Source organism: Schistocerca serialis, chromosome 7 (genome assembly GCF_023864345.2).
Source record: "Schistocerca serialis cubense isolate TAMUIC-IGC-003099 chromosome 7, iqSchSeri2.2, whole genome shotgun sequence".
Classification (NCBI taxonomy): Eukaryota; Metazoa; Arthropoda; class Insecta; order Orthoptera; family Acrididae; genus Schistocerca; species Schistocerca serialis.
This window is the reverse complement of record NC_064644.1, coordinates 355,911,627-355,930,616: the sequence shown is the minus strand read 5'-3', so window position 1 is coordinate 355,930,616 and position 18,990 is coordinate 355,911,627. Positions and strand designations below refer to the sequence as shown.

The window sequence follows — 18,990 nt, the reverse complement described above, 5'->3', positions numbered from 1 at the left end:
ATGCGATTTTCTTTTTAAATGTATCCCCTTTACATCACAAATAAGTTACTTCTCACCTTGCAACGTATTACTGTGGGCAATGTGCAGTCATGTCGACTTACAATTCGAGTTCTGCAATCCATTCTCCATATTCTAATTTTCGTTCCTTCTTTCCATTTTCCCTCAGAAATCTAAAACTTGTTCCATGTATGGCCCTTGACTTAACCAGCGTACGTTGCAGTAATATACACTAAAGCCCCAAAGAAACTTGTATAGGCATGCGTACGCAAATACTGATATGTAAAGATTTAAGTGAGTTTGAACGTGGTGTTATAGTCGGCGCACGAGGGATGAGACCCAGCATCTCCGAGGTAGCGTTGAAGTGGGGATTTTCCCGTACTACCATTTCACGAGTCTACCGTGAATATCAGGAATCCAACAAAACATCATATTTCTGACATCACTGCTGCCCAAAAAAGATCCTGCAAGAACGGGTCCAACGACAACTGAAGAGGGTGACAGAAGTGCCACTCTTTCTCAAATTGCTGCAGATTTTAATGCAGGGCCATAAACAAGTGTCAGCATGCGAACCATTCAACAGAACATTATCGATATGGGATGTCGGAGCCGAAGGCCCACCCTTGTACCCTTGATTATTGCACGACGCAAAGCTTTACGCCTCGCCTGGGTCCGTCTACACCGACATTGGACTGTTGATGACTGGAAACATGTTGCCTGGTCGGACGAGTCTCGTTTCAAATTGTATTTAGCGGATGAACGTGTGTGGGTTTGGGGATAACCTCATGAATCCATTGACCCTGCATGTCAGCAGGGGACCATACAAGCTGGTGGAGGCTCCGTAATGGTGTGGGGCGTGTGCAGTTGGTGTGAAGCTCTTGTTAGAGCAAAATGTCTGCTGACGCTTCCTGGCGATGCTTGTCGTTTGAGACTGGTTCTGCCCCTGAGAGTCATCTGAAAGTAGGCACTCTGTGGCGTTCGTATGTAATGTATGTTGCCTATCATCCAGTAACATGCTCTGCATGCAAAACAGGTGAAAAGAGGTAGGCCGAGGAAAACTGAAGTTCCTGATTCTGTTCAAAAATAACTTTCTCCGCTTAGAGACACTCATCGATATGGTTTTCTTGTTGAAACTCACTCTGTCAATTTGTTAGGGTACTATGGCTACGTCTACATCATACTCTGCAAGCTACCTAGCTTCGTGTGGCAGAGGGTACTTCTGGTGCCACAAAATGACTCCCCCCCCCCCCCTCCCCCATGCCCTGTTCCACTCGCGAATGGCGCGTGGAAAGAATGGTTGTTAATAATTCTGTGTATTAGCTCAAATTTTTCGAATTTTCTCGTTGCGGTCTTTTCGTAAGGAAGTAGTATATGACCCAACTCTCCCCGGCAAGTGCTCTCTCGAAATTTAAGTAGTAACCCTCTCCGTGATGCACTGCGCCTCTTTTGTAGCGTCTGCTAATGGAGCTTGTTGAGCAATCTCTGTAACGATCTCGACCGACTAAACGACCGAGCGAGCTTGCGCTGTGCTTAGCTCACTGGACTCGCATTCGGGAGGACAACGGTTCAATCCCGCGTCCGGCCATCCTGATTTAGGTTTTCCGTGATTTACCTAAATCGCTTGAGAAAAATGCCGGGATGGTTCCTGTGATAGGGCACGGCCAATGTCCTTCCCCATCCTTCCCTAATCCGAGCTTGTGCTCCTCTCTGATACCTCGTTGTCGATGGGACGTTTAAATCCTCCTCCTCCTCCGACTAAACGAACCCGTGGCGGAACGCACCGCTCTTCGATGGATCTTCCCTAGGTTTTCTACCAGTCCTACCTGGTAAAGATACTAGACATGAACAATCGGTCGAACTAGCACATTATAATCCACTCCATTCATGGATGAATTACGTTTCCTTAACATTCTTGCTATGAATCCGTCTGGCACATGCTTTTCCTATTATATGTTTTATGTGATCATTCTACTTAAGGTCACATTGGATAATTACTCGTAGATGTTTTGCGGGAGTGTGCTGCACACCTGGTAGGTAGACTCCGCTAGTTCGGTTAAATCTCGCCGTCTCAGGGACGACAAGCACTAAAGGAGGCCTAGCGTCGTTGGTAAGCATCAGTCAACATTTTCTCTATCACAAAAATTGTCCTCTATGACGGGGTCTATCACCACTAGACGTTTGTCGCCAAGACTTTGAAACATCTTGTATAAAGAATGTCATGTGCTTCAGATGCTGAGCAGCAGCATTGTAACCGGATACTTCAGATTCTTTATTTTATGAGCATTCTTCCACTTATTCATTTTGAAAGAAAGCTGCGTTTTGTGTGGAAGATTTCTTTAATTCTTCCTACATTTCCTTGCGATCGGACGATGACGATGCTTTCTTATAGATCGCAGAAGTATCACCAAACACTTTGATAATAGGGGAGAATGTTCTACCTTGAGGATAGTGCACCTAGGAACAAATGATGCTTCCTGATCAGTGTTTTAATCAGGTGACCGTTTTCAGAATCACATGAAGAAACAAGCATTAGAGACAACCATAAGCAGTTTCAGGCATTTTCTATAGTTTTTGTTGTTTTGATACATGTTGTGTTTTGTGCATCATTTGCAAATTTTTCAGTTCTACGCACTCAAGTATTGTATAATACGTTAGACCTATTTGGAATATATTATTGAGTCACAGAACATTGTGTTGAGTAAAATTCAGTTTATTTTTAAAACTAGATGGAGTATGTAACGTGTGGACGATTAATACCATGGGAAATTGTGACACTTGCAACCGAAATGAGTTGCTTTCATCTCTTAACAACTTTATGTGTCTTGAAACTGAAAGTTTGTGGTATTTTCCCGTAGCTTCTGCACTGACGAGACAAAACTTTATGACCACTGACCACCGCGACGTTTGTTGCCCCCTGGGGGCGTTGTGTGCACGTGACGCGGTAACAAAAGTATGTAAGCTGAGAAGACACCGACAGGGTATCACCCTAGCGAAGATATGGGCTACAAATGAGGAAAACCATTGAGATAAATGACTTTCACAAAGGACGGATTATTATTACGCAGAACGAGCATCCCGAAAATGGCGAAGCTGCTTGAATGTGCACATGCTACAGTCGTGAGCATCTATGGAAAGAGGTAGGACAATGAAACTACCACTACGTGCTAGATGGTTGGACGACCACGACTCTTCACAGAAGAAGGCCGGAGTGGCCGAGCGGCTCTAGGCGCTACAGTCTGGAACCGCGCGACCGCAACGGTCGCAGGTTCGAATCCTGTCTCGGGCATGGATGTGTGTAATGTCCTTAGGTTAGTTAGATTTAAGTAGTTCTAAGTTCTAGGGGACTGATGACCTCAGAAGTTAAGTCCCATAGTGCTCAGAGCCATTTGAACCATTTTTCTTCACAGAATGTGAGGTTGAGAGGTTCGTCTGCTCTGACATGTAGGATAGATAGTGATACGTGGCATCTCTGCCGAAAGAGCACAACGCCGGTGCACGTACAAGTGTTTCTGAGTACATCGTTCTTCCTACATTGTTGAATATGGAGCTCCGTAGCAGACCACCCCTATGTGTACACTTGTTGACCCAGGGACGTCGTCAACTACGATTGCAGTGTTCATGGGACCATCGACCAATGGAAACGTGTCGGCTCTTCGTATGAATCACATTTTTGCTACACTACGTCGCTGATTGTCTCCACAAACGCCGTCATCGAGGTGAACGGCAGCTCGAAACGTACAAAACCGGAAATTTCTGGTAAGTTCCTATGGAACCAAACTGCTGAGGTCATCGGCCCCAAGCTTACACACTACTTAATATAACTTAAACTAACTTACGCTAAGGACAACGCATACACTCATGCCCGAGGGAGGACTCGAACCTCCGATGGAGGCAACCGCGGGAAGGTCAAAACAAATAATTTTCCCTAATGTCATTTTTTCCTATGAGGATTATTTAAACCGGTGGAGGCCGTATTACGCTCTTCAGCTGTTAGAGGCCGTATTACGATCTTCAGTTGTAGGCAAGTGCTGTCCATCTGTGTAGTAGTGCACTGTCTCTGTTTACTAATGGAGCGTTGCACCTGGAGTGAGTACACCGTTATGGTTGGTGCGTACTACGTAGCGCACCACAACGGACGAGCTGCACAGCGGGTTTATCAACAACAATATCCTAATCGCCGTATCCCGCATCATACGACCTTTGCTGCTGTGTACCAACGTCTGCGTGAGACCGGGTCATTTAGCAGATTACCTGGACAGGGACGCCGTCGCACGGCAAGAGCGCTCCAATTTGAGGAATCTGTCTAGCAGCATGTGGAACGGGATCCGCGGCTCGAGACGTCAAGCACGCCACAGACGCAGGCTGGTGGGAGCAGTGTTATTCTACTGAAACATTCTCCTTGCGTGGGACCTGTGGTAGTTCTGGAAGACACAATGACAGCTGCGAACCACCTGCATCCCTCCACGCTTGATGTCTTTTCCCTCGACGAGGTCATCTTTCACCAGCATAACTGTCCGTGTCTCGGAGCCAGAACCGTGCTACAATTGTTTTAGGAGCATTACGTTGATGTCTCTGTGTCTATATTCGCCTGACGTAAATTTTATAGAACCCATGCGAGTCGCTATAGGGCGCCATCACCGTGTACGCAAATCAGCGTGCCGCCATTTTCGCAGATTACGAGACCTGTGTTAGACACCTAGCGCCACTTACCTGCACAAACTGTCGGATCCCTGATACACAAAATCAGTGATGTATTTCGTTCTATAGACGGACAACCAGGCTATGAGGCAGGTGGTCATAATGTTTGGCTCATGAGTGTATTTCAAAATGTATTTGGCTGGTAGTTAGTTTCTGTAATAGTTCTAGTTAATTTGCTATCACTTACTTAGTACTGGTGTATATTAGAGTAATAATGTAACAGATAAACTATTAAATACATTACTGACAAATTTTTCTCGACTGCAACACTTTTAAATTTCAGTAGAATATTTCTTCCTAGGTACAATATCACACTGTACCTTGGAACATAATTCCTTACCTGGAACAACATTGCTTTTCCGCAGCGACTTTCGTAATTTCAGAAAAAGTCTTCCCCAAACAAAAAGTGTATGCCACCATCTACACTCATGCTCATAAATTAAGGATAATGCTGATACATGGTGAAACGACGCTCTGGTGGGCGGTTTGCGGGTTTAAATCACCTCGGGGTATGACCATGCGGTGCACTTGACCTGCGGTCGTCGCACAGTGGTGCTGGCAGCAGTCCACATACGCAGAGGTGCGTTGGTGCATGTCAGAGTACGGTGCAGCGAGTAAGTGTGCAGACGTTTTCGGACGTGCTAATGGTGACTGTGTGTTGAAAATGGCTCAAAGAACACATACTGATGACGTTATTAGGGGTAGAATACTAGGACGACTGGAGGCTGATCAAACACAGCAGGTCGTCGCACGGGCCCTCCGTGTGCCACGAAGTGTGATCTCAAGATCCAGCAGACAGGAAATGTGTCCAGGCGCTACAGTACGCGACGTCCACAGTGTACAACACTACAAGAAGACCGATATCTCACCATCAGTGCCCGCAGACGGCCACGGAGTACTGCAGGTAGCCTTTCTCGGGACCTTACAGCAGCCACTGGACCAGTTTTCTCCAGACACACAGTCTACAGACGACTGAACAGACATGGTTTATTCGCCTGGAGACTTGCAAGGTGCATTTCACTGACTAATGGTCACAGGAGAGCCCGTAAATCCTGGAGTCAAGAACGCAGCACATGGTCATTGGAACAATGGTCGCAGGTTATGTTCACGGACGAGTCCAGGTATAGTCTGAACAGTGATTCTGGCCGGGTTTTCATCTGGCGTGAACCAGGAACCAGATACCATCCCCTTAATGTCCTTGAAAGGGACCTGTATGGAGGTCGTGTTTTGATGGTGTCGGGTGGGATTATGATTGGTGCACGTACACCCCTGCATGTCTTTGACAGAGGAACTGTAACAGGTCAGGTGTATGGGGACGTCATTTTACGCTAGTATGACCGCCTTTTCAAGGGTGCAGTGGGTCCCACCTTCCTCCTGATGGATGATAACGCACGGCCCCACCGAGTTGCCACCGTGGAGGAGTACCTTGAAACAGAAGATATGAGGCGAATGGAGTGGTCTGCCTGTTCTCCAGACCTAAACTTCATCTAGTGCGTCTTGGATGCTCTCGGCCGACGTATGGCTGCACGTCTTCAAACCCCTACGACACTTCAGGAGCTCCGACAAGCACTGGTGCAAGAATAGGAGGCTATACCCCAGCAGCTGCTCGACCACCTGATCCAGAGTATGCCAACCCGTTGTGCGGCCTGTGTACGTGTGCATGGTGATCATATCCCATATTGATGTCGGAGTACATGCGCAGGAAACAGTGGCGTTTTGTAGCACATGTGTTTCGGGAGGGTTTTCTCAACTTCTCACCAATACCGTGGACTTACAGATCTGTGTCGTGTGTGTTCCCTATGTGCCTATGTTATTAGCGCCAGTTTTGTGTAGTGCCACGTTGTGTGGCACCACATTCTGCAGTTATCCTAAATTTATGAGCGTGAATGTAGGAAAGGGATAAGAAAGTAGAAACGGGATAAGAAAGTATATTAAACCTCTATTAAAGGGCTGGCTGGAGGAGAAAGCTCGAAATGTGTTCCAAGCCCTATGTCTCCCCTACTACTGAGCCAATCTAATAGTAATCCTGTTACGACACCATGGGACACTCGTTTCTTTTCCTCACCGACAAGTATTACGTACTGCTTTCTGTTCGTAAAACATTCACCTAGCCAGTCACATGGCCGTTTGTTGCTTAATAAAAAAGGGGAATTCCAAGATGGAGTAACAACAGTATTATGGAAAGGATAGATTGCTTCTCACCGTATGGAGGAGACGATGAGTAGTAGACAAGCACAACGAAAAGGCTGCTATAGAGTTAAGCTTTCGGTAAAAGGCCTTCTTCCGAAGTAGAAAACACACACAAGCACAACCTACACACACATGACCACTGTCTCTGGATACTGTGGTTTTCAATAGACAAGCAGTACAGTATCGAGCTTCTTCCGGGGAGCTGTCACATTAGGAGACCATATACTCGAACACCCACTGCATTCACTTGTTACCAACAGTTGTTACCTAGTCTCGTGCTTCGCGAAGCTCTTGATGTAATCACATATACCTTGTAGCTCGCAATGAAAAAAAATAAAGGAGTGGTGGTAGTATCGTGAGCAATTGTACTCTTAGATAACAGGGACTCGCTAACCAATATTTTATTGCAAAGCTACAGTGCAACAACATATTTCCAATTACTGTTGTCGAGAGTATCACCTGTGTCGATCCAGCTTAAGTGCTACTCACCGTATCCAAGTCAGCATCCTCATTGTATTCGAGCGTCTCCACAAGAGGTCGACGGTAAGGCACCGCCCCCTTCCGCAGCTATCACAAGGACCAGCACCAGTAAAGCGGCAGTCTTCATGGTCTCTGATCCCGTGCCACCTCTGCCTCTGTGCCCGCCCCGCTCCCCATATTTAAGTACTTGCTGCTTTATCTGCCATCTGATAGCGAATGATCCCTGAAACGGTTCTCATAAACAACGGCTATGATTGCAGTATTAGAGAGGTGATCGAGGTCGATTAATAGCAATCTTCAGATGACAACAACATCATTCATATAGTTTTCAAATATACAAGGTGATTAAATTTCAGCTACTATATAGGTTCAGTGTGGAGTGTAATTATTATATGACAGCAAATCTTGGTAGATATTCTGATACGTTAATGGTTGAACAGTTTACGCTGAGAAATATTAAGTTCCAGTTTTGGCCACAAAGTGCAAATCTGTCGCTGTGAATAGAAGAAAGACATATAGAAACGTTGCCACTTGTAATGGATTAGGTACGGGACCTAAGCAGAAAAGGTCTCACAAGTGAGAAAGGCATAATGTTGATTTCATTAATAACTACCACTTACGCAATTTGTTCCATATGAGCACCGGAGACGTTGAAAGGTATGTGCCAAGGTCTGATCAGGTTAATAGTCGGTGGTTGCCAACCGCAAGGTGGAACGAGTATAATATCTTTGAGTAGGAGGATCTTTGATGGTTAAGAGAGCCGGACACGTGCAGTAAAAAACCGAGGAGTCGCAGGTAGGTGCCCGGAGGAAGCAGACGTGTGCAGACAGCTTTAAGGGAGGAGTAGCAGCTAGGTGCGCAGACGAAGTAGACGTGTGGTGACAACGTTAAGGTAGGTCGCTGCCCCTGACCGAACTTTAGCATGTAAATGAGAGAAGATAAATAATCATTTCAAATTGGTTTTTTGTTAGATAATGTTCAGAGTGAGGATTTGTATGTCCAAGGTTTGACGCTGTAAGCGTTTTGTAAAATTTTTTGTAAGAGTGATTCGTGCTACGAAAATGTTTGAAATAGTAGATTTTGTGTATGACTTACAATTTTAACAATATATATATTGAGATCAACATTGTGTTTGAATCTAACAGCCTGAATCATAATCCACGTCCTTTGCTTGTGTTGAATATGAAAATGAGTAGTAAACTAAAGTTACCCACCAATGAAAGAACCAAGTACACATCAGGGCCAAAGTTAATTTTCCAGTACCATCTTAATGCCATTGCACAAACGGCATTATTCTCTTAAACTTGATTGCTGAGTCAAATATATGTTGCATTTCTGGCTAAATGGAGGAGTGCAAGAAACAAGTTCACAGACGCAGTCAGATGCAGGTTTGCTGAATAATTAATTTAGAACGATCTTATTACTGATACTTTCACAGAATAAAAGGACACAATTTTGGTTAGATACTTTCACTTGGCGACATCTTCTGTCGTGACGTTCTTGGATATATTTTCTGTAACTGTGGACTTTGTTTCCGAGCATTCTTTTCAACACCACTGTTTTAGCTGTGCGCTGCATAGCTAGTTGCGTAATATTGCGTTTGCTGCTACACCACTGTTTCAGCTGTGCACTGCATCGCTAGTTGCGTAATATTGAGTTTGCTGCTACACTTGTGAATATTTATTTTTTTACTCTGCTTCTGCTTATACTGATTTTATGTGTGTATTCTAAATATTTTACCTTTTGTGTACGAATTACGATCATTTTGAGATTTTGTCCGCCATATTGTCTTCCTCATGTTGCCCAAAACAAATTGACAGGGTGATAAAGTACAATTACGAGTGGCCGTACGGTTCTAGGCGCTACAGTCTGGAACCGAGCAACTGCTCCGGTCGCAGGTTCGAATCCTGCCTCGGGCATTGATCTGTGTGATGTCCTTAGGTTAATTAGGTTTAATTAGTTCTAAGTTCTAGGTGACTGATGACCTCAGAAGTTAAGTCGCATAGTGCTCAGAGCCATTTGAACCATACAATTACGCAGATCCTCAAAATCGCGTAGGCAACAACGACCGGACAATGCTCTAGTTTTGTCACCTAAACCTCCTACTTCACAAAGTGATTAGGAATTTGACAACAATGTTGCGGCAAGTAATGACGCCACAGAGCCACAAAATTCCTTATCGGTTCCTCTTTTGCCTTCGGATTCTCAGAACGCAGGAAGACAAATAGAAACAGTTTCCCACGACTCGTTCATGTTAATTCAACCTTCAAAAAGCCATGTGGTTGATTCCGACAGCCAATTTCTCTTGCAATATTCTTCCACAGACGGAGAAATTGTTTCATCTGAGCATTCTCAAACAGTTGTTAGCAACCCTCCCCAGCAATATGAGTTGCAACACTCAAATCCCGAGGTGGCATCCCCTGCTCTAGCTGAAGATAAATTAGATTGTTTTCTTCGACTATTGAGCGAACGTGACGCAAATTGTGATGAATAACTCGTTAAACGTGATGAACAGAACGTAAAACGTGACGAATACCTCACCGGTAGCATTCAGAAATTAACTCAAACTATCGACACATTTCTAGAAATAACTGACAATAAATTACAGGATATCACTGAAACGCATAAGAACGACGTTACTGACCTTAGGGACAGAATCAATGCAGTACTTCCACCAGAATCTATTGAAAAGTTGCAACAAACTTCCGCTGCTCATTCTGAGCACCCTTTGCTTGTATTGAATATGAAAATGAGTAGTAAACTAAAGTTACCCACCAATGGAAGGACCAAGTAAACATCAGGGCCAAAAGTTAATTTCCAGTACCATCTTAATGCCATTGCACAAACGGCATTATTCTCTTAAACTTGATTGCTGAGTCAAATACATTTTGCATTTCTGGCAAAATGGAGGAGTGCAAGAAACAAGTTCACAGACGCAGTCAGATGCAGGTTTGCTGAATAATTAATTTTGAATAATCTTATCACTGATACTTTCACAGAATAAAAGGATACAATTTTGGTTAGATAATTTCAACGATGGCACATGCTGCATCCGACGTGATCGCTCAGTTCCAGTGGAATCTGAGCAACATGTTCCTCTATACTGACCTTCAGATCAGGTAGAGACCAACCGCGTTCTTTTAGATATCCCCAGAGCCTAACATCACTTGGATTCATATCAGGTAAACATGCAGGCCGAGCTCTGTAAAATCTTTGGAGATAACATGTTCGTGGAAGGTTGCATTATGCAAATGTTTCACTGGGCAAGAGGCATGAGGTACTGCCCCATCTTGCATAGAAGCAATGTTTTCCACACAGTTGTGCACTCCCAAAGCAGGACTCACAAGCTCTACAAGGAGGTCTCGATAACGTGCAGACGTCACACTACACCTGAGTGGCCTTCTGGGTGTATTCTCTTTAAAGAACGAACCGGGAATAAAGGTGTTTGTTAATCCCACTACACAGTCACACGCAGCGAATGCAATGGCTCTTCGAGCGCAACACGCTGTTTAACAGTACCCCACATTCGGTAGTTCTGTGTATTCCCTGTGTCCCGTAGTGTAATATTTGCATCGTCTCTCTTAAGAGTATTGTCAGGCCACATGTCTTCAACTTCGATCCGTGCCAGGAACCGAAGACGTTGATAAAGATCATGAGGTTTCAGTTACCGCACCATCTGGATCTTGTATGGATACCACCATAAAATACACCACAGAACTTTCCGTACTGTTGATCATGGGATGGACAGTTCTCTCGACATTGTACAAGCACTAGCACTACACGGGGCACGTTACAGCAACAGCAACCTTGTCAATAACTTCCACCGGGATAGGACGCCTTCCTCTTCCAGGTGCCACACCAAGCTCCAGTTTTCGAATTTCATTATTATCTTGCTTACTACTTCTTTATCTATCTTGTTTACTGCCTTTCAGTATGCGATACTCTCTCTATATAGCACTATAATTGCTGTCGTTCACATAAAACAATTTAACTAACAGCGCACAGTCTGTCTTCTCTATAGCCATACTGCTCACGCACGTTATTGCTTGTCAAATGGCAGTGCGGATTCTGTACCATCATACAATGTACAGTGCCAGATTTGCACTTGGTGGCCACAACTGGAACTAATTTGTTTTCTAGTGTAAATCGGTTCCTCACTAACGGATTAGCGTATCTACCAAGTTTCGCTACCATACGGTAATTGCAGCCCACCCTGAACCGTCTCAAGTAGCTGCACTTTAATTTTAACCACCAGCTCAATAGCATCGGTCGATCTTATCTATGTCCCACCTCATTCGTATGCAACCCGCATAACATGACTGTCTTGCAGGTCTTCTTGATGGTACAGCCTTATGGCTGTGAAAAATGGTTACTTCACTGCCTGAAAAAAAGTGCACCTGGAGAGACGACGTCGATTTTGATCCGACGACGACATGTGCCACCTGGCGGTTGTAAATGTACTGATAATGGTTCCAACGTCGTCCGCTAATAGTGGCATAGCTGCAAGAGCCGCATCTGTGTCTATGCTTTAATAGGGAGTGCTCCCAGCGTGATGGCTCAATGTGACGCAAACATGTGAAACAAGCTGGCAACCATGCCACGGAGATGAACTCGTGCATCCTACAGCCAATTGGACGGGTCTGAAAGGAATCAGATTGTGGCCTTCCGGGTGGCGGGATACTACTTTCGGAAAATTGTCACACAAGTTGAGCCTGCTGCATCAATTGTGGAAGGTTGCTGGTATCAGTGGTCACGCGAACATTCTCACACCCGTAGGCGACGTTCGGAACGTCAATGCTGCACAGAGGCGCTCCAGGATTGTCGTATTGTAAAAGCCACAGTGGCAGATCGTACAGCAACCACAGCACCACAGGTAAGAGGCCTTGTGAGCCCAGACAAGTCAACATGAACTGCCGAGAACCACTTATTAGCAGCGGGACTATGGGCATGCCCTATAACTCATCTTCCAATCTCGCCAGAGCACCGACGTGCACCGCTGGACTGGTGCCTTCAGAGGCTCACTTGCAAGATGGAATGGCGCACCGTGGTCTTCAACAACGAAAGTAGATTCTGCCTGCATGTACAACATAGACCTGGTGAGTTCTGTCTCGTACAGTGCATTCGTCCAAGACACACTGAACCCAAACCAAGCCTTATGGTCTGGGGTGCGATAAACTACAACACTCGTTCACCTTTTGTGTTTCTAGAGGGGACGCTAATCAGTGCTCAGTATGTTCAGAGTGTTGTTAGACCCATCCTTTTGTCGTTCTTGCAATAGAAAGGTGATATATTCTTCCAACAGGATAATGCTCGCCCACACACTCGACGTGCTCCGCTGGTGTGCACCATCTTCTCTGAAAAGCCCGATCTCCTGACTGGTCTCCAATCGAACACATGTGGGATGTGATGGAATAGGAAGTGACTCGTGTGACTCGTCATCCTTAGAGAACTACGTGAACAGGTCGAGCAGGTGTGGAATAACGTATCCCAGGTCAGTATTCGCCATCCGTACGATCGACTGGATGCCCGAGTCAACGCCTGCATTGTCGCCTGTGAAGGCGACAACACGTACATAAAGTGTGTTTCAACAAGGGTTGATACCTGGTATCTCAGGACCGCTTCTCCTCTTGATCTGTAGTCACTTCATATACTCTACATGCACTGTTGCAACAATAAATCGTCCGCAGCTCGTGGTCGTGCGGTAGCGTTCTCGCTTCCCGCGCCCGGGTTCCCGGGTTCGATTCCCGGCGGGGTCATGGATTTTCTCTGCCTCGTGATGACTGGGTGTTGTGTGATGTCCTTAGGTTAGTTAGGTTTAAGTAGTTCTAAGTTCTAGGGGACTTATGACTATAGATGTTAAGTCCCATAGTCCTCAGAGCCATTATCCAACAATAAATCTTCAGTGAATTGGAAACCTCTGAAAGGGTGCACTAATTTTTTGCCGGTAATGTATAAGAAACAGTTAGAAAAAAACTGCTCTGAATGGTAATCAGTCCTTAGGCAAATTAGTACTACGATAATTAAAACATCAGAAAACATGTTGTTAGAAATGACTGAGCCGCGGTAAAATTTGCTGTTTTGAAGAGCGCGCCGCAGCGCGTTATGTGAAGCAGTCGCCCTTCGTTTCTGGCGGTGGCGCCGCTGTGGCAATCGCAGCTTTGGTGTCTCCCTGTGGTGGGAAAGGGGACAGGTTGCCTGTTCACGTGCATTTAGGGGGCGCTATCAGTTCGGCAGGGGGTCAGTCCAGTCGAGACTGCGTCAGTCTCGCGTCACCAGTTGCTGGTCTGTCTCTCGTTCGCATTTGTGCGGCAGTGAGTGTCTGTCTGTCGTCGGAGTGTTCGTATGGCTGTCGTTTGGATCAACTTTAAAGACAGAAAATAAGAGTCTTTCCACTCCGCCAGTAACAGAACTCAGCCAGTGGTCGACCGGTCGGGGCTGTGTTCCTGCATCTGAGTCTGCGCGTTAGGCCGCCAGTCTGCTCGAGTTGTTCGGGCAACGGTCATTGGCGGTTGAATCGGTCGGTTGGTCGGTCGCGTACTGAGACACAAGATGACTGGTCCGCCTTGAGCGTCGGCGCTTGTGAGGCCCCCACGTGAGTCCAGTGGGCCGCGCCGTGTAGAGAGGGGTAGTGGCTTTGCGGTCGACACGAGAGCAACAGGAGTCAAACCACGACATCGGGCTGGCCGGGGCGACCTGCGACGCCGTGAGACGGGAGATCGGCGCGCCTTCCTGCGTCCGTTGAAGTGGCTGGCAGCAGACGGTTCGGAAGAGTGTTGGAAGTGCTGTGCCAGGTCTTCGCCGGAAATCGCAGTTTATTAGAAGTTAAGTTGGGTCAAATGGCTCTGAGCACTATGGGACTCAACTGCTGTGGTCATCAGTCCCCTAGAACTTAGAACTACTTAAACCTAACTAACCTAAGGATATCACACACATCCATGCCCGAGGCAGGATTCGAACCTGCAACCGTAGCAGTAGCACGGTTCCTGACTGCGCGCTTAGAACCTCGAGACCACCGCGGCCGGCTAGAAGTTAAGTGATTGGAGATATGTTGTTTCATTTACTTGTTAAATTCTACTTGTTTTCTTGGTGAGGTCACCAGCCGCTTTGTTTTGGGGTCGTCCCACCATTCTTCTCCGTTTGCCCACCCGCGGGAAGGTGGTTATACATGAATTGGGTGGTCTGTTCCCTTGTGGAGTTAGGGCGGATTAGAGCAATCTGCGGTTCGGGTTGTTCAGTAATCCCCCAGTCAAGCTGTCATACGTTAATAGCTCCCTCTGTCATGTTTGTCGGAATCGATGTTAACGAATTTATTGCTTAAGGTGTAAAGGCCGAATTCCTGAAATATGTTTTTATCTTGCCTATCATCTTGCGAGGTGGTATATGTGTAATGTAGAGCATGTTGGTACATTTTACGTAAAACTGCATTTCATGGATTTTATTTAAATGCTCTTTTTAGTATATAAAGTTGCCACCCTTCCACCGTAAGAGTTCTTTTAAAAACGAGTTGCACTTTCGGTGGCAAATAATTTTTAATGTGAGTGTTTTGTACCATTTCCATCCCTCTTACAGGGTGCATAGTTTATGTGTTTGTGTGAGTTGTTAAAATTTTTAGTTTAAAGTAATCCGGTGTGTTGCAGATTTGCACCAGTGTAGTCTTTCAGAGGTTGTTATGAGCGGTCGTGACTACGGCCGTGTTAAAAGGGAGCGGCAAGGTTCTCAGCCCGAAAGCTCATACTATCAAAAAAAAATTATTATTTCTGCCTCTGACTAAATTGTAACTTGATATTTACAGGCTGCTGATTATAATTTTAAATATGTTTAAAAAAAAAAGGGCTTTTAGGAATAAAATTTCCATTTATTAAAAGAAAATTTAATTTGTTCATCAGTTACCCATTGGGAACTACTTCCACGCTCACATAGTGTCATTAAATGTGTTAATGTTCTTGATGAATCGCTAGTAAATAAAGTAAATTCTTAAGAAAAGGTTTTGAAAGTAAATTCACGTTTCAATGACACAGTCTTCAACACTTGCAAGCTCGATTTATTATACGAGGCGATCAAAAAGTTTCGGTTTGAGGACGTTGCTGCAGCTTATATGCAACCCAGAGCGAATTCCATGCAGGCATGTAACCATCAGCATTTAGGCAAAGAGTTGGTGTGGCCATTGAAGGAAAACTTTTTCATTGCCTCTTACACAATAAATGACATTTCAAAAAGTAAGTTTCAACTTGAAATTATATGGCGAAAATTTTAGTACTTGACCGCGACCAGGAAATCCAGTGCAACAACTATTTCGCATGTTAACTAACCATAAAATACCTTAAATATGGTTTCAATCACAACTAACAAATATTATGCGTGTTTAAACGTGTAATTACCTGGCGAAAAGTTTGGTGTTGGACAGGGATTCGAACCCACCATGTAACCTGACTGTCGATTAAGCAACTAAATTCTAAACACAACAGCATAAAATGCGCAATGGAATTTGGAGGAAACAGCACAAACTTCTTGCATCTAACCACAGACATCACTGATCATGTTCATACTCTCTAGATTTTATAGGAAACCTATCACCACAGATATTGTAATACCTGGAAATTCTCAACGCCCAGTGATCCGTAAACATGCTGCCTTTCATTCAACAATACATCGGCTAATATCTATCCATAACCGAACACACCTTCCAAATCTAATCAAACAGCATAAAACAAGGACTACCTTCATACCTTAGTGAAATCCATAATGCACAAAAAGCAGAAACAACAGGTGTACCCTCTTCTTTACCTGCTCTTGACCGGCTATCTCAAGATGCAATAAGTGGTGCACGACTCCATGTTTAGCAGAAGTCTCACTGAATGTAGCCAGAAAGTTCAAATCCAGGAACTTAGGAACGTCATTTTTTGTCCGCAGAAACTGTTGGACACTTTTTGTCCAATGGTAAAGACCGCGCTTCGGCTTTGGAAATGACTGAAGTATATAAAATACTTGTAACTGTGGCAAATTCTATATAGATCAGACTGACAGAGCAATACGCAGCTGCTTGAAGGAACACCACAGTAATTGTAAATTAAAAAAGAAGACTCTACTTTTGCAGACCACCCGCCTAGAGAAGGCCTTAGTTACAAAGTACAACATGGAATATTACATTAAATCCATAAAGAAAGGAAGATGAACTGTCTTGAAATAGTGGAAACTAATGAACATGTGTCCAGCTGCCCAAGCTTGGTACTGAATGACCAGACGCATTTCCCTTACTCACCACTTCAACTACAGATACTACTCACAATCATATCGAGGACATGTAAGTTACTCTCTTACTCACACGCTCTATTCTCGTTTATTTACCTGCTTAATCTCATATATATTTTCTGTTTGTTATTTAGGCCTAAGAAGGACAAAATTAATTTGTTCGGTTATATCCTCGGAACATGTCACCGAAGTTCATTGTTCAATTTATTTTCGTCTACGGACAATTGTAATTTGTTTTGAGTTCAGTAGTTAATGTGTCTCATATTTTATCTTAGTTAAATAATCTTACATCGCATTTAAACTGAAGTAATTACTCTTGTTTCATCCGTAAATTTAACATTTACTCTTTTCATCTCTGGAAATGGAGATAGTCTATAGATGCAGTAGCTTAAAATCTTTGATGCTAAAAATTTCACAGAACCACATATTTATCTTTGTACCTGATGATGATATAACAGCCAAAACCGGTTTTTGAAAGACATAATAAATGTTGTAGAGTATTACGCCAAGGCTGTATTTTCATTCATAAGCACAGTCACATATCTGGATATTTTCTTGCCACAAATAGATATTAAATATCAGTCTATTTCACCAGTAGCGAGATGTGCAAATGTCTAAATTGAAAATAACGTGACGAGAAGTTCTGTGCTGACTGGGAATCAAACCCTGCACATATTATCGTAATTGCCTACACATGAAGAGACTTTAACTATCGAATTCTTTTCCACCAGCAACTAGGAGTGGCATGTTTGAACCTGAAATGATGAAAAGTTCTGTGTCTAACTGGTAATGGAAATCGGTACCGATCGATATCGTTGACAACGCCTGGAGAGACATTAAGCCGTAATTTGGTGTTCATATGCAACAACCTGAAATGATGTAATGAACATTTTTATAGCGGACCATGATTCGGACGCACAACACACGCCTTCCGTGGACATCTCGAGGAGTCTGGACTGCCACGCGGAGTGACCGCGCGGTTTGAGGCGCCATGCATAGATTGCGGCCCCCCTCCTCTCCTCCCCCCCCCCCCCCCACCCGATGTTCGAGTTTAAGTAGTGTGTAAGTCTAGGGACCGATGACCTTAGCAGTTTGGTCGCTTGGGAATTCACATACATTTTGTTTTACTTTGGACTGCTGAGAAAACAATGAAATGATAGACCTATATCATCCCCTAGGAGTCAAATCCGGCAAAATGAGGGAACTGCGTTTTAATCCCAGTACGGCACCAATATTTTCAACAACCGAAGTACATGTATAATAAGAAATATGTGGCTTGTGACCTTACACCATGAGTGGCTCATTCATAAAACAAAACTTCTGTTGTAAGAATGCTTAGTGCTGACAGAGTTTCAACTTGCCGTGACTTCCACGTCTACAATGGAAAAACCTACACTGGCTATTCTCCAATAGGTATAGACAGGAATCACCTTTAATGTATATTTGGAACCACGTTGCAGCCCTACGCTGTTCTACTGGCGGTGCCAGAGGTGCACGTTTAAAATTGTTGCCCGATATCTGAACCGAACCCAGAATTTAAGTTTAAAATTATTCGAGCAGACCATCTTTTTATACCCTTATCTTCGTTTATTATTTTCTTCGATGAAATAGGGTCTGTGCGGTCGTCGCAGGACGTATCCCAAACTCTATCGATGAAAAATTAACCCAGTTTGTTTTCGTTACAGAGGATGCCCAGTCACGTGACCCAAAGCAGTGAACTACAGACAGCATAATTTAGTCGTAGCGAACTATACACTGGATGAGAATGCAGCTTTCCTGGAGGTCCATTAAAGCCTGTTCAAAACATTCATTTGCTTGTTGGTCTGCATCCATATTCATTAGTTCCCTTGGCTACTCATTGTGTGCATTGGACCTGATTTTGTAACAACAAGTAAAATCATACGTCGGCCAGCTGCACGAACTGCCAACGCGTCTGGATGCGGAAATTTTTGCAGAAAGTGTTGCTTTCCTCATAAGCTTCTGTGATGTTGTACTTAATCATGGCAGAGGTCTGCAAATTGGGCGTTTTGCTCGCTCACATTCTGCGGTGGGGCATGACTTGCCCGAGCACGAATGCTTGAAGCGGGCAGGCTGTGGTCGCACGAGGCGCCATGTGAAGGGCAGAGGCCGCCCGGTCTGGCGCGCTCGTCGTGCTTCTGCCGTGACATTTACAGGAGTAGCTCTTTGTGTCTGCAGGCTAGTATCGCTTCTGACACACACTTTTGACATACTCCCACCTGCTGATGGAATTACAGTCAGATCAATTTACGCTGAAGAGCCAAAGAAAATGGTATACCTACCTAATATCGTGTGGGACCGATGGTTTTTGTAGGCTGGTCCCTTCAATCCCCACAAACCAACCAACCAACCAACCTA

At 44.6% G+C, this 18,990-nt stretch overlaps 1 pseudogene; it reads right to left on the bottom strand.

The window, feature by feature from the left end:
* The window catches only part of LOC126413080 (lipase 3-like), a 78,152-nt pseudogene extending 59,370 nt beyond the window's left edge, over positions 1-18,782 (bottom strand).
* Between the last annotated feature and the right edge of the window lie 208 nt (positions 18,783-18,990).